Genomic DNA, 11972 nt, shown 5'->3' with positions numbered 1-11972 from the left:
ATTATAAGGGAACAAAGAATGGCTGAGACAGCAGGAGACAGGGATTGATTGGGGGACTGGACAGCTGCATGAAGCATGACACACATGCACGCACGCACGCTGGACAGGATAGAGTTATAGGGACAAAAGCACTATTGGGCATTCATAGGCATTGCTAAAACCGGGTGTAGTTCATACGAGGCGTACAGCTTACTGTAAGTTTGTTTGGTGCAACCGATGAAGTCTGGTCTTAACTGGTCTTAACAAAGACCGACCAGGCGTTGTGTACAGTACAGTTGATGCAGTCAGGCCCAGGACACACCAGGATAGCACCAGCTGTAACAGAAACAGAAACATATATGTGAAATGTTATTTTCTGTGATTTCACAGTCCCAGGCTGACATGTACATTTTCATATGTCCTTACTTTGTCTCTCTCTGCCTCCCACCCCCTCTCTCTCCCCCTCTCTATCCCTCTCTTAAAGCAATTCAATCTGGTGAAATGTCCCCAGCATCTGTCTCCCTTTGGGGCCACGTTGCTCTAGTTAGTTCTCTTCGGGCAAACTTACACTCTTATCCTGCAGTGGTGGAAAGTAACTAAGTACATTTACAGTACAATTTTAGGTTGTACTTTAAAACTTTAGTTACTTTGATTATTATTACAAAACATACATTAAACACTTCAGCCCTATATACATTTCGGCCATTTGAAAATAGCCGATCTACAAGATCACAATGCGTCACGATGTGACGCATTGTGAGCTTGTAGACCTGCTATTTTCAAAATATTTCTATGCATTTGAAAACTGAAATGTCACATTCTGCAATCTGCACAATGAGTACTTTCTACTTACTGTAATACTGCCAATACTGAACTTTTACTCAAGTACATTTTTAATTCCAAGCTTGATTTAAATGGAGTAGTTCTACATTTCAGTATTGATATTTTACTTAAAGGTGATATAGGCAAGTTTTCAGTGTTTGTACACAGAATTGATCGAGTGTTTCCAAACAAATTAAAATCTAGCTCCACCTCCCTCCCCCCGTCATTCTATTGGCTGAGCCAGGTCACTTCAGGCTATGGGGTTGTTGTTGCTGCTGGGAGGGACGCTATGGATATTGCGCTCGTATGGCTAAATATGACATTAAAAAATTATGAATTTCTATCGATATCATAGTTACAACAATGACATTGAGTTGACATGTTTTTTTAAGGGTAACTGTAGCGTAATCACAATATCACAAGACTGACACGACGAGTCCCGCAAATGAGGAAGTAGGAAGTAGTGGAGCAGACTCACTGGCTCTCAATTCAATTATCTTTCATTTGTAATCGTGCATATAAAACATATTGCCCCTCAAATGCCCCAGCCACTACAGCATCGTTCATGTGAACTACTTTGTCCACGGTTATTCATCGCTATGATGATCAGCGACGGCTTGTCACCGTTGGCGAGCACGGGTTGAATGCAAGCTTCAAGCCGGCCGGACCACCAAACCATGCGCTATACATAGCGATTCTCATAATTTCAACAGGCTTACATATTACATCATAAACATACTATTTCACATGAACAATGGTGAAACTAAGATATGGGGATAATATTATACTTGCAAATTGCAAGTATAATATTATCCCCATATCTTAGTTTCACCAATGCGATTTCATTGCAAGTTGCAATGAAATCGCATTGCGTTTTCATTATAATACTGCTGGATCGAACACACAGTCACAGCCTCGCGCTGCAATTGGCTAAGACTCCGCGTCACCCCCCACACAGACCCTCCTCCCAACACGACGCTTCCGTCCCGCGACATAAACAACAGTGGATATAAACAGATACAAACACATAGAGGGAGACAAAGGGAGAGTGTATGTCTACAGGGCAGCAGCTCAGCATCAAAATATAGGGGAAGATAGAGGGAATAAGGCCACAAATATAGATAGATAAATATGTTGATTTTTGGCTGAAAACTTGCCTATATCACCTTTAAGTAAACATGTGAGTACTTTTTCCACCACTCTTATCCTGCCACCCACCATGACAGCAGCTCAGGTTGTCCTGCATGGTTAATTCATTAAGACCTATGAGGCCCATTCTACAAAATGTCTTTTAAATCCTAACAGTTTCTGGGAAAACCTATATTGCTATAATAATGTCAGTGGTGCTCAAATGTTTTCATGTCAAGTACCATTCGAAATTATATGTAGGCCTATTTGGCCGTGGACCACCGCATTGTCTTTCTGTTAAAATCCAACTATGTTAATTTAAGAACTCTGGACATATAGGTCATTGTTTATTAACTGTGCACACGTGTAGCCTATTGTATGTCAGACTGTATGTCTGTCCCACAGTCACAATCCTTTAGTAATTAGGCTGTGGAAATATTCACACTACTTTTACAATGCGTTGTCAACACGTGCTGAGTTGACAAAGATTGACAGATTTCGGAGAAGACTGATAGTTTATCCTTTAGTAATTAGGCTGTGGAAATAGTCACACTACTTTTGGATTTGCAGGCCCGGTGCCACGGTGGGCAAAGGGGGTATATGGTTACAGACAAAACAATGGTACATTTCCAGGCATTCAATTAAATTCCATTGCTTGAAAGGAAGGAAGTATGGATGCATCTTAATGATCTCCCATCTAGAACTGGAAAAACAACATTCCTCACCTATAGGCCATCCTTGGGGTGGGGAGGGGTGCTAATGTCATTGTTGCAGTGGTCAGGGTGCTTAAGTGGGCAGCTACTGTAACTAGCCAGGGGTGCTAATGTCATTGTGCTGTGTGTGGTCAGGGTGCTTAAGTGGTCAGCTACTGTAACTAGCCAGGGGTGCTAATGTCATTGTGCTATAATAATAACTAATAACCCATCCGTTACTACATGTGGAGTCAACTCCCGCAATTTCCTTCTTCCCATAGTGCGTGGCAAAGTAACTCTTCTAGTACAGTACAAGAAGATCTCGGACCTCGGTCAAGCCTTACTGTCCTTGAAAACACACAGACATGATCTGCTAGGTCTCATAGTAAGTGCTCACTGCGTTCGCAACCATGTTATGCCCCTGTGTAGTTTTCCGGAAATAGCCGATCTGCAAGCTCACAGCGCCTCACGTTGCTGTTTCCGTGGCGTGGCCCTGGATCACTATACGAAAGCATGAAGTATAAGTCAAGCCTTCCTCTTTCTGTGGTCCTCGCCCTGCAGTCACTGAATAGGAGCCTGTGAGAACAAATGCTGAATTTTAATGAGAGCTCAGCTTAGAGAAAGCCTTTCCTCTCTCTCTCTCTCTCTCTCTCTCTCTCTCTCTCTCTGCGTAGTGCATATAATACAAGACAGCACCAATCCCATACAGTAGCCTACCTACATTATTGGATTTTTAGATCGGCAAATGCATTTTTGATTTGAAGTTTTATATTGTAATCAGCAAAATAATTCAGTGTTTTTAATGGCAGCTGTCTTTTTAAACATAAGCTCTCTCGTTTCACTCACAAACTCATTTTATTCATCTTTTTTTCCCACCAGCATGACTCATGAATGTTGAATCATAACATATCATTTCACATTTGCATTGAACATAATAGCTTGGTGGTTAGTGGTAGTATAATTTTTATTTTATTTTTTTTACAATCTGACCTACAGTACTTACAGTTACCCAGGGACCTGTCCATAATAATGATGGCTGGCAGGCACTGTGACCAGTTTAAAGGGTAGCAGTGGCTGGTGAATTATTCACTATAAAGCTTCTCAAAAGCAGATTAAGAGGGAGGCTGTACAGTGAAGTATATAAGGCTTGTGTGACAAGTCAGCAATCACAAATTCATGCCTCTTCTGGCCAAAAATGACACCGGTCCACTGTGGGCTCCACCCTGACACCGGTCCACTGTGGGCTACACCCTGACACCGGTCCACTGTGGGCTCCACCCTGACACCGGTCCACTGTGGGCTCCACCCTGACACCGGTCCACTGTGGGCTACACCCTGACACCGGTCCACTGTGGGCTACACCCTGACACTGGTCCACTGTGGGCTACACCCTGACACTGGTCCACTGTGGGCTACACCCTGACACTGGTCCACTGTGGGCTACACCCTGACACCGGTCCACTGTGGGCTACACCCTGACACTGGTCCACTGTGGGCTACACCCTGACACTGGTCCACTGTGGGCTACACCCTGACACCGGTCCACTGTGGGCTCCACCCTGACACCGGTCCACTGTGGGCTACACCCTGACACTGGTCCACTGTGGGCTACACCCTGACACTGGTCCACTGTGGGCTCCACCCTGACACCGGTCCACTGTGGGCTACACCCTGACACTGGTCCACTGTGGGCTACACCCTGACACTGGTCCACTGTGGGCTACACCCTGACACCGGTCCAGATGCATTGTCAAGTTGAAGAGGTGCGCTTGTGTGTATAACAATGGATGGTGTGAAGAAGAAAAGGGTGCTTGAGAACAGTGAATCTAGCTAAAGTCCAGATGGTATTCTGTGAAAGAATATGCGCGCGCGCGTGCGTGCTTGTGTGTGTGAGCGTGCTGAATGTGTGTGTTTGTGCTCACCAAGGCTTTGCCTCAGTCAACACAGAGAGCATACTTCAATTCCAACACAATTTCCACTGTCATTTGCTGAGCAACAGCAGGTAGCCAAGTCGAGATCTGTAGAACAAGAAAAAAGATAGAGGAAAAGATGATTTGTCTGTGTTGCATTTTGTTCTCTATATGTGAGCCCCTGTATCCCTGTGTTTGTTTGCTTCTTTTGAAGGGATCTGAATTCAGTGGACCTGAAAACATGTGTGTGATTCCATCACACTAGATAAGGAGAGGGAGGATAAACTATGTGTGCGCTCATAGCCTCATACACGCATGTACGCACGCACGCACACACGCACAGACACACACACACACACACACACACACACACACACACACACACACACACACACACACATGTGCGTGTATGAAGTATGAATCAGGCTCAAGTGGTTAATTTCAGGGAGAGGTTGGCAGCGTGTCAGATCCAACATCACATGCTGTGATCAGAAATTCTAACGTATGGGTAATGATCTCCTGTGGGCAGTGTGGGCACCCACATGCATTGTCTCTGGGAACAAAAGGCTACGTTTTACAAGTTTAATTCAGTCTTTAACGGCTCAGCCGTGGTTCATAAAGCAGGGCATTAAAAAGTGTTGGCGTAATATGTTGGCTTGCTGCCATTTAAGGAGTATGACTGTACAGTATATGGCTGTACACATGCACAGCATGAACGCAGAGTACACTCACCATTGACGCTGTGTAGAGATGCTACAGTGATATCGTTACCTATTCATGTGAAAGGCTGATTGCTTTGCAAGCCTAGCAAATATTATTTTTATTTTGTTTTTTACTTGGAAAAAAAGTATAAATTAGTCTTTATGCTTCCACTGTGTTCTGTTCTGCCTTGTTCTTGGCTCTGTCGTGGAAGGCCGACTGTTTGCTTCACTGGCGTAAACAATGGCCTGCACTCAGGATTCAAACCAGGGCCATTAGTATTCCTGAGGCCTGCGCTCTGGCCACGCCATCCACTTGTCTCTGCCTGTCCTTTCCTGCAGCCTCAGTCTGAGCCCTGCCTCCAGGCACGTGCACGCACGCAGCGGACATATTTGTCAACCAAACAAGGGAATTGTCTGAGACTAATTTAAAGCTGTATAGCTACTTTAGCAGACATAAGTAAGCCTGACCATGCAGACAGGACGTGGTCCCCATGCAGCTACTGCTCCAAGCAGCCCATTGAAATGCTGCCTGTAGGTAGCCTTGCTTCTGCTGTGTGTGCGCGCGTGTGTGTGTGTGTGTGTGTGTGTGTGTGTGTGTGTGTGTGTGTGTGTGTGTATGTGCGTGCGTGTGTGTGTGTGTGTGTGTGTGTGTGTGTGTGTGTGTGTGTGTGTGTGTGTGTGTGTGTGTGTGTGTGTGTGTGTATGTGCGTGCGTGCGTGTGTGTGTGTGTGTGTGTGTGTGTGTGTGTGTCTGTGTGTGTGTGTGTGTGTTTGTGTGTTGGGAGGGAGGCATGGTAGTACACTCACTACACTAGCATCTGTAACCGCAGGCGTTTTGTTTGAGTCTCGACCCTGGTTGGAATCTGGTTCCTTGCCAATTCACAAGAGCCGACCTACAAGTTCACAGCGTGTTGTGAGGAGCATAAATTGGCCTTAATGGTGGCCAGGAATCAACCTCGCCTCACTTTGAAGGTTAACCAATCCCAAGAGGCCCTTGAAGTGGTGTTGATGGATGCAGTGAATAATTAATCATTAAATCATTCTCAATTGAATTAACATAATGAACTGTGTTTCAGTCTTTTACTTTGTCAGCTACTATCTTAATCTCCCTATACCTTTACGGTAATAATGACACTCCCGTTGACTCGCATTGTAACAATGGAATGCGGACGTGCGCATTCTATCTCAATGGAATAGTTCCAATGTTTGGAACTATAGCCCATAGGCAACCGCTTTGCGGCGAGATCAAAGCGTGTCACCACTCTCTTACTAGATTACTCTGGAGCGAATGTTGGGCAACATTCGATGTAATTTCCGGTTGGGACGTCATCCAAAGTGATCCCCCCCCCATTTTAGTGGATGAGATCGAAAATCTTAAAACGTGACGAATTCGTCCAATTCTAACCAAAGATTATGTTTTTGACGGCCCACCGCGGTCCCGTCGTTAGTCGCATTAGAAGTAATCATACCTCCCGTGGTTGTCGATCACCTCGGGAGTGTTTTGGCTACATCTAGCTACTTCAGCTACAAGATGGCGCCTGGTGCGCCTTGACATGTTGCTGCAAATCGCTGGGCGCCCCGGATTTAATGGTCCTAAATACCCCCACGCGTTCGGGGTGTTAACCTCATTCCTCCTGCTTTCAGCTTTACACATTTGGCTTCTTGAAAGCATTTTAAAACAGTTTAACTGGCCGATCTATACATCGACATATTGTGAGCTTGTAGATCGGCTATTTAAATTATTTTAAAATGTTTTTCGAAATAGTAAAAAGTGGCAAATACGTTTAGGGATAAGGGGTAAGGGGTGGCGCAAGATATACATCACCTAAAGTAAAACACAATACAACTCATACATTCCCTCTCAACTGGAAAGCTAAAATTTTAATTTAGCGACAATAAAACAGTAACCAAAAACATGTCAAATACACAATCCAGGATGGTACAAAATAGAAATGCAAAATTGTTATTTTGCCTCCTTAAAAATGTTGCAAATTCACATAAGACATGGACAACTACAGTAGATACATGTGGTGATGTTGAGACAATTACGCAGTCCTTTGTGTGAAGGCTAGTTGCCTGTCATTCATAATCAGTTAGTCAATGGTTCACAGAGAGATGTCCCTCATAATGCTAAACAGGTGGGACAGAACACCTCTGCTTTTTCTTGTAATACTATTGACTTTCATATGCTAATGCATACGTAATCAATACTGTCAACTCTGAATTGAGCAGGCCACATCCCAGACAATATATATAGCCACCTGCCCACAAAAGATGTGCGGGGGGAAAAAACATCACAGAAAATGAAATGAACTCAAATCAAATATAAAACCCCACAGCCTCCACTCAACAACTTTAAATAAAGGGATGGTTGATGATGAATTCAGGGAGCCCACAAAGATGAGGTCAAAGTGTATTGATCGCCAGGGGAAGCGGGTTACCCATAGTTACCAATCATTATGCCCCTGACTTACCTCCCCGGGGACTGGATAAGGTGGGGCTCGGCAGCTGCTGGAGGATGCTGGGACATAATGGGGGAGGTACAGCGGAGGGAAGGGGCGGAGGCTTATAGCATGGTGTGTGTGTGCAGATGGTGGGGGAAGGGAAACAGCCGGAGGAGAGCAGAGAGGATGGGAGCGTTGTTCTAATATAGATGCTATATACCACTGCTCTGCATCCCTGCAGCTCATGGCCTGAACCACAGGTAGGCTAACCACTTAACCCATTTTGGGGTGGGATCCCCTTTTGGTGTCAGCATTATGTCATGCTTTAGCTATTGAAAAATAGCAGATCTACAAGCTCATCTAGCTTGTAGGTCTGCTATTTTAGAAAAATTGAAGAACCACTGACAGAAATAGCTTTTTCAGAAAACTGTCAGGATGTAGAAGACATTTTTAGAATCTGATCTCAGGTCAAAATGGGTTAAATCCTAGAAACTTTGTAAAGCTTTTGGGACTGTTGTGATCTTGTAGATCGGCTATTTAAATACTATGATAATAGGAATAGGGATGCTGGAGTTCAGTGGCTGTTAGATACGGTTTCCCAAGTGTCTTTGATAGTGTGATCAACCACATCGCTGGGTTTGAATGAACAGAACTGATGGCTACATTGTAGACAAAAGGCCACTGGTGTGGGATCTCTTGATCCTTTTAAGCAGTGAACTATACTGGTGTAGTGGTGTTTTAGCTAGATGTATACAGTAAGCTGTATAGCAAATATCACATGATTTGTATTCTACATATAAGCATTATATGTCTGTGCCATGCTGCAACACAGAGGTTCTTAGCCCGCAGTGATTAGTTTGATAGTCTATTTGTGTACATCTCTCAAGTCATATAATAGTCCACATGGACGGTCTCTCTCTGCCTGCCGTGTTCGTCTGTCAGTGGATATTGTGTGTGTGAGTCTGTGTGTGTGTGTGTGTGTGTGTGTGTGTGTGTGTGTGTGTGTGTGTGCGTGTGCGTGTGTGTTTTTTTCCTGTCTTGTAGAGGTGTAATTAACCATGGTAATCACTGGTGATGGAAAATGTAATTAATGTATGGGGGGAACTGAGGGAAAGCAGCAATAATGCCCCTCTGAGGGCAGTTGTTCCTGGCAACTGGTGGAGACGGCACCACAGAAATGAGATGGAGGCGAAATGCATGAGAGGGAAACAGAGAGATGTACCAGAGAGAAGAAAATACAGTACACCTACTCTGCCTTGCTCATACTTATTGCTTATATACTTGCAGTATATCTTTATTAAAAGGTGGTTATTTGCCAAAGGCTCATATTGCTTTCATGTGTGTGTGTGTGTGTGTGTGTGTGTGTGTGTGTGTGTGTGTGTGTGTGTGTGTGTGTGTGTGTGTGTGTGTGTGTGTGTGTGTGTGTGTGTGTGTGTGTGTGTGTGTGTGTGTGTGTGTGCGTGCGTGCGTGCGTGCGTGCGTGCGTGCGTGCGTGCGTGCGTGCGTGCGTGCGTGCGTGCGTGCGTGCGTGCGTGCGTGCGTGCGTGCGTGCGTGCGTGCGTGCGTGCGTGTGTGTGTGTGTGTACGCGCAACGCGCATATACATGTACGGTATGGGTTAACTTCTACGGTCTGTTGATTCTTTCATGATTGATAGTGTGCCCATGGGTGTTTGCTATTGTTCTGTTTACAGTAGTACAGACCTGTTTACAGTAGTACAGAGACCTGTTTACAGTAGTACAGACCTTGCCACTTGTAGATACAGGCAAGCAAGCCACATACTTTCCTCTACAGTATATCTGCCGGCAGGGTGAGTGACGGCTGGTCCAGCAGGATCTGCTGCTAATACGTAGCCCAGTTTGGTGGCTGGTCCTCACAAAGACCACTAGCTGCTGAACCATGCACTACCCAAATTCCAATACCTTAATTTCTGTCCACTCGTCCACTCAGAAATCATTCGCATCCCAAATATTCCTTTGCCTTCCGGAGGAGCCATGCAGTCCAATGAAGCCACTTGGAGTGAGGATCAGTGAGTGCACATCAAGCGCAACTACTTCAGTGAGTTTTGCGGAAGGGTTGAATCTGTTTCGTTGTCGGATACTGCAGCGGACTGTCTCCTCGGGGCAATGGGATGGAAAGTAAACCATTAACCATGCTGTCTGGGAGATGGGGTCCAAAAGCTATGCTGTGTTGTTGACTTCAAATGAATGATTTAGAGCTGATGAAATATGCGTGCGTGCGTGCGTGCATGTCAATTGTCTGAGAGTGAAAGTATCCCACCTGATTATACTGGAAGAGTTACTATATTTGACAGTGATCAAACAGTGTGGCAGAACATGAAACAGCTACATTCCTAAGCATAGAGGGAAATACTGTGTCCAATATACAACATCATGGCACCTGGAGGATGGAGAGTGAGGTGAGGAAGGCAGAAATGTCAGCCCCACCTGCTTGATTCCACTGCCATCAGAGGCGGGACTAACACCTGTGGAGGACACAACAAGTGGCAGACGCGAGGGTGGACGTTAGTGTAATGGTGATGGAATCTACTGGGTCGTCTACTGATGCCTGTCAGGGCAGCTTAGCTACTGTTTCCCCAGCCAATGTACCAATATTACTGGTTTTGGTATAGGGAGACAGACATATTTTTTGGACGAAGGCTCTCTCCAAGTTTTTGTGTGTGGACTGAAGGTGGCTAATTTAAGGCCACACATGCGTGACAGAAACAGTCGTGTGACTCGTGTCTGCATTCACTTCCATCCCATGCAAGCAATCACATGCCATTGCATGGAGTTCAACCGAATATGTGATCATAACAGGTGCATAGTCACACCTACCTCTGAGTCCAATTAGATGGACTCTGAGTCCAGGTGTGGCACCCCTGGGGTCAAATTAGTGTGACGACAAATTATATGTTGGCTATTTCTGATCTACAAGTGAGCATCACAACACGTTGTGGACTAGTAGACCATCTATTTTTATGGCCCCCACCTGGAGGATGTGGAGCCTTCATCATAGGAATACGTGCAGTGATAAATATCATATCACCCTCCCTGCCCGGCTGCCCGTGTTCCCTCCCCCGAACATGGACCAATTGTGTGGTGGGCACTGGGCAGGCATTGTGCCACACGAGCGCTGCAGTACATTATATCAGAGGTCATTCAGCTCGACTGAACCTGCCTGGCTTGTGCCACTAGAGCTTTGAAGCTCTGACCGCTCTTATCATAGAGAGGTCAGAAATTACCTCAAGCTGGGGCAGATTCAGTCAAGCTTTTGGACACTTAAGAGTTGGAGGGAACACTTAATGTTACATTGAACTACTGTGATTCAAGATTCAAGGCCAACAGGCTCCTTGGGAGCCTGAGCCTTTCGTTCTTATTTTGTCCTGAAAAGAGTCTGAACATTGAGTTGTCTTTTCATCCTGTTACCTATAATGTATAGTTTGGTATGGCATTGGTAGTAGAGTTCCCAATGCACTCAATCCAGATCAATACTATTGTGTTATCAGCGCAATGCATGCGGCACCTCTATGTGAATGACCTTGATGTACTACCTATTGATTACTTGTTTGTCAGTGTCCTGCTAGCTTTAAAGTCAAAGGATTGTATCATTCTTTGTGTGGTTTGTGTCAGAGGCTTTTGTTATGGGCCCAGTACCCAGGAACCAGAGCAATATATTGAGCCAAGTTTTGTATTGTAGGAGCTTCGTTTGTGCAAGAAGCACTGAAGTGCTGCACTGAGTATGGCTGATGTAAATGAGAGATTGTCCAACGAGACAGAGAGAGAGAGCTGTGTCAATGTTTGATCGATGGTGTTAATGGTGATGGTGGTGTTTCGATCTATGGGATCTGTTTGAATATCGATATGAATTAAGACTATATCAATGTTAACCAGCAGAGCAGTCTCTTGGCCTGCACTCACTTACACACAATGCATTTGTGTCTACATTAGTAGAGTAAAGGACTGGAAGACTGAATGTTGTATTCTAGGCTGTAGACGATTAAGTGTCAGTGTCCTAAAGCTGTGCTGTGTCTTATATGTTTATCTTTCAGTGTCAGTGTCCTAAGCTGTGTCTTATATGTTTATCTTTCAGTGTCAGTGTCCTAAGCTGTGTCTTATATGTTTATCTTTCAGTGTCAGTGTCCTAAGCTGTGTCTTATATGTTTATCTTTCAGTGTCACTGTCCTAAGCTGTGTCTTATATGTTTATCTTTCAGTGTCACTGGTCCTAAGCTGTGTCTTATATGTTTATCTTTCAGTGTCAGTGTCCTAAGCTGTGTCTTATATGTTTATCTTTCAG

Source organism: Protomyctophum bolini (assembly GCF_963924005.1).
Source record: "Protomyctophum bolini genome assembly, chromosome: 1".
Classification (NCBI taxonomy): domain Eukaryota; kingdom Metazoa; phylum Chordata; class Actinopteri; order Myctophiformes; family Myctophidae; genus Protomyctophum; species Protomyctophum bolini.
The sequence above is the reverse complement of the archived record's forward strand: the minus strand, read 5'-3'. Positions refer to the sequence as shown.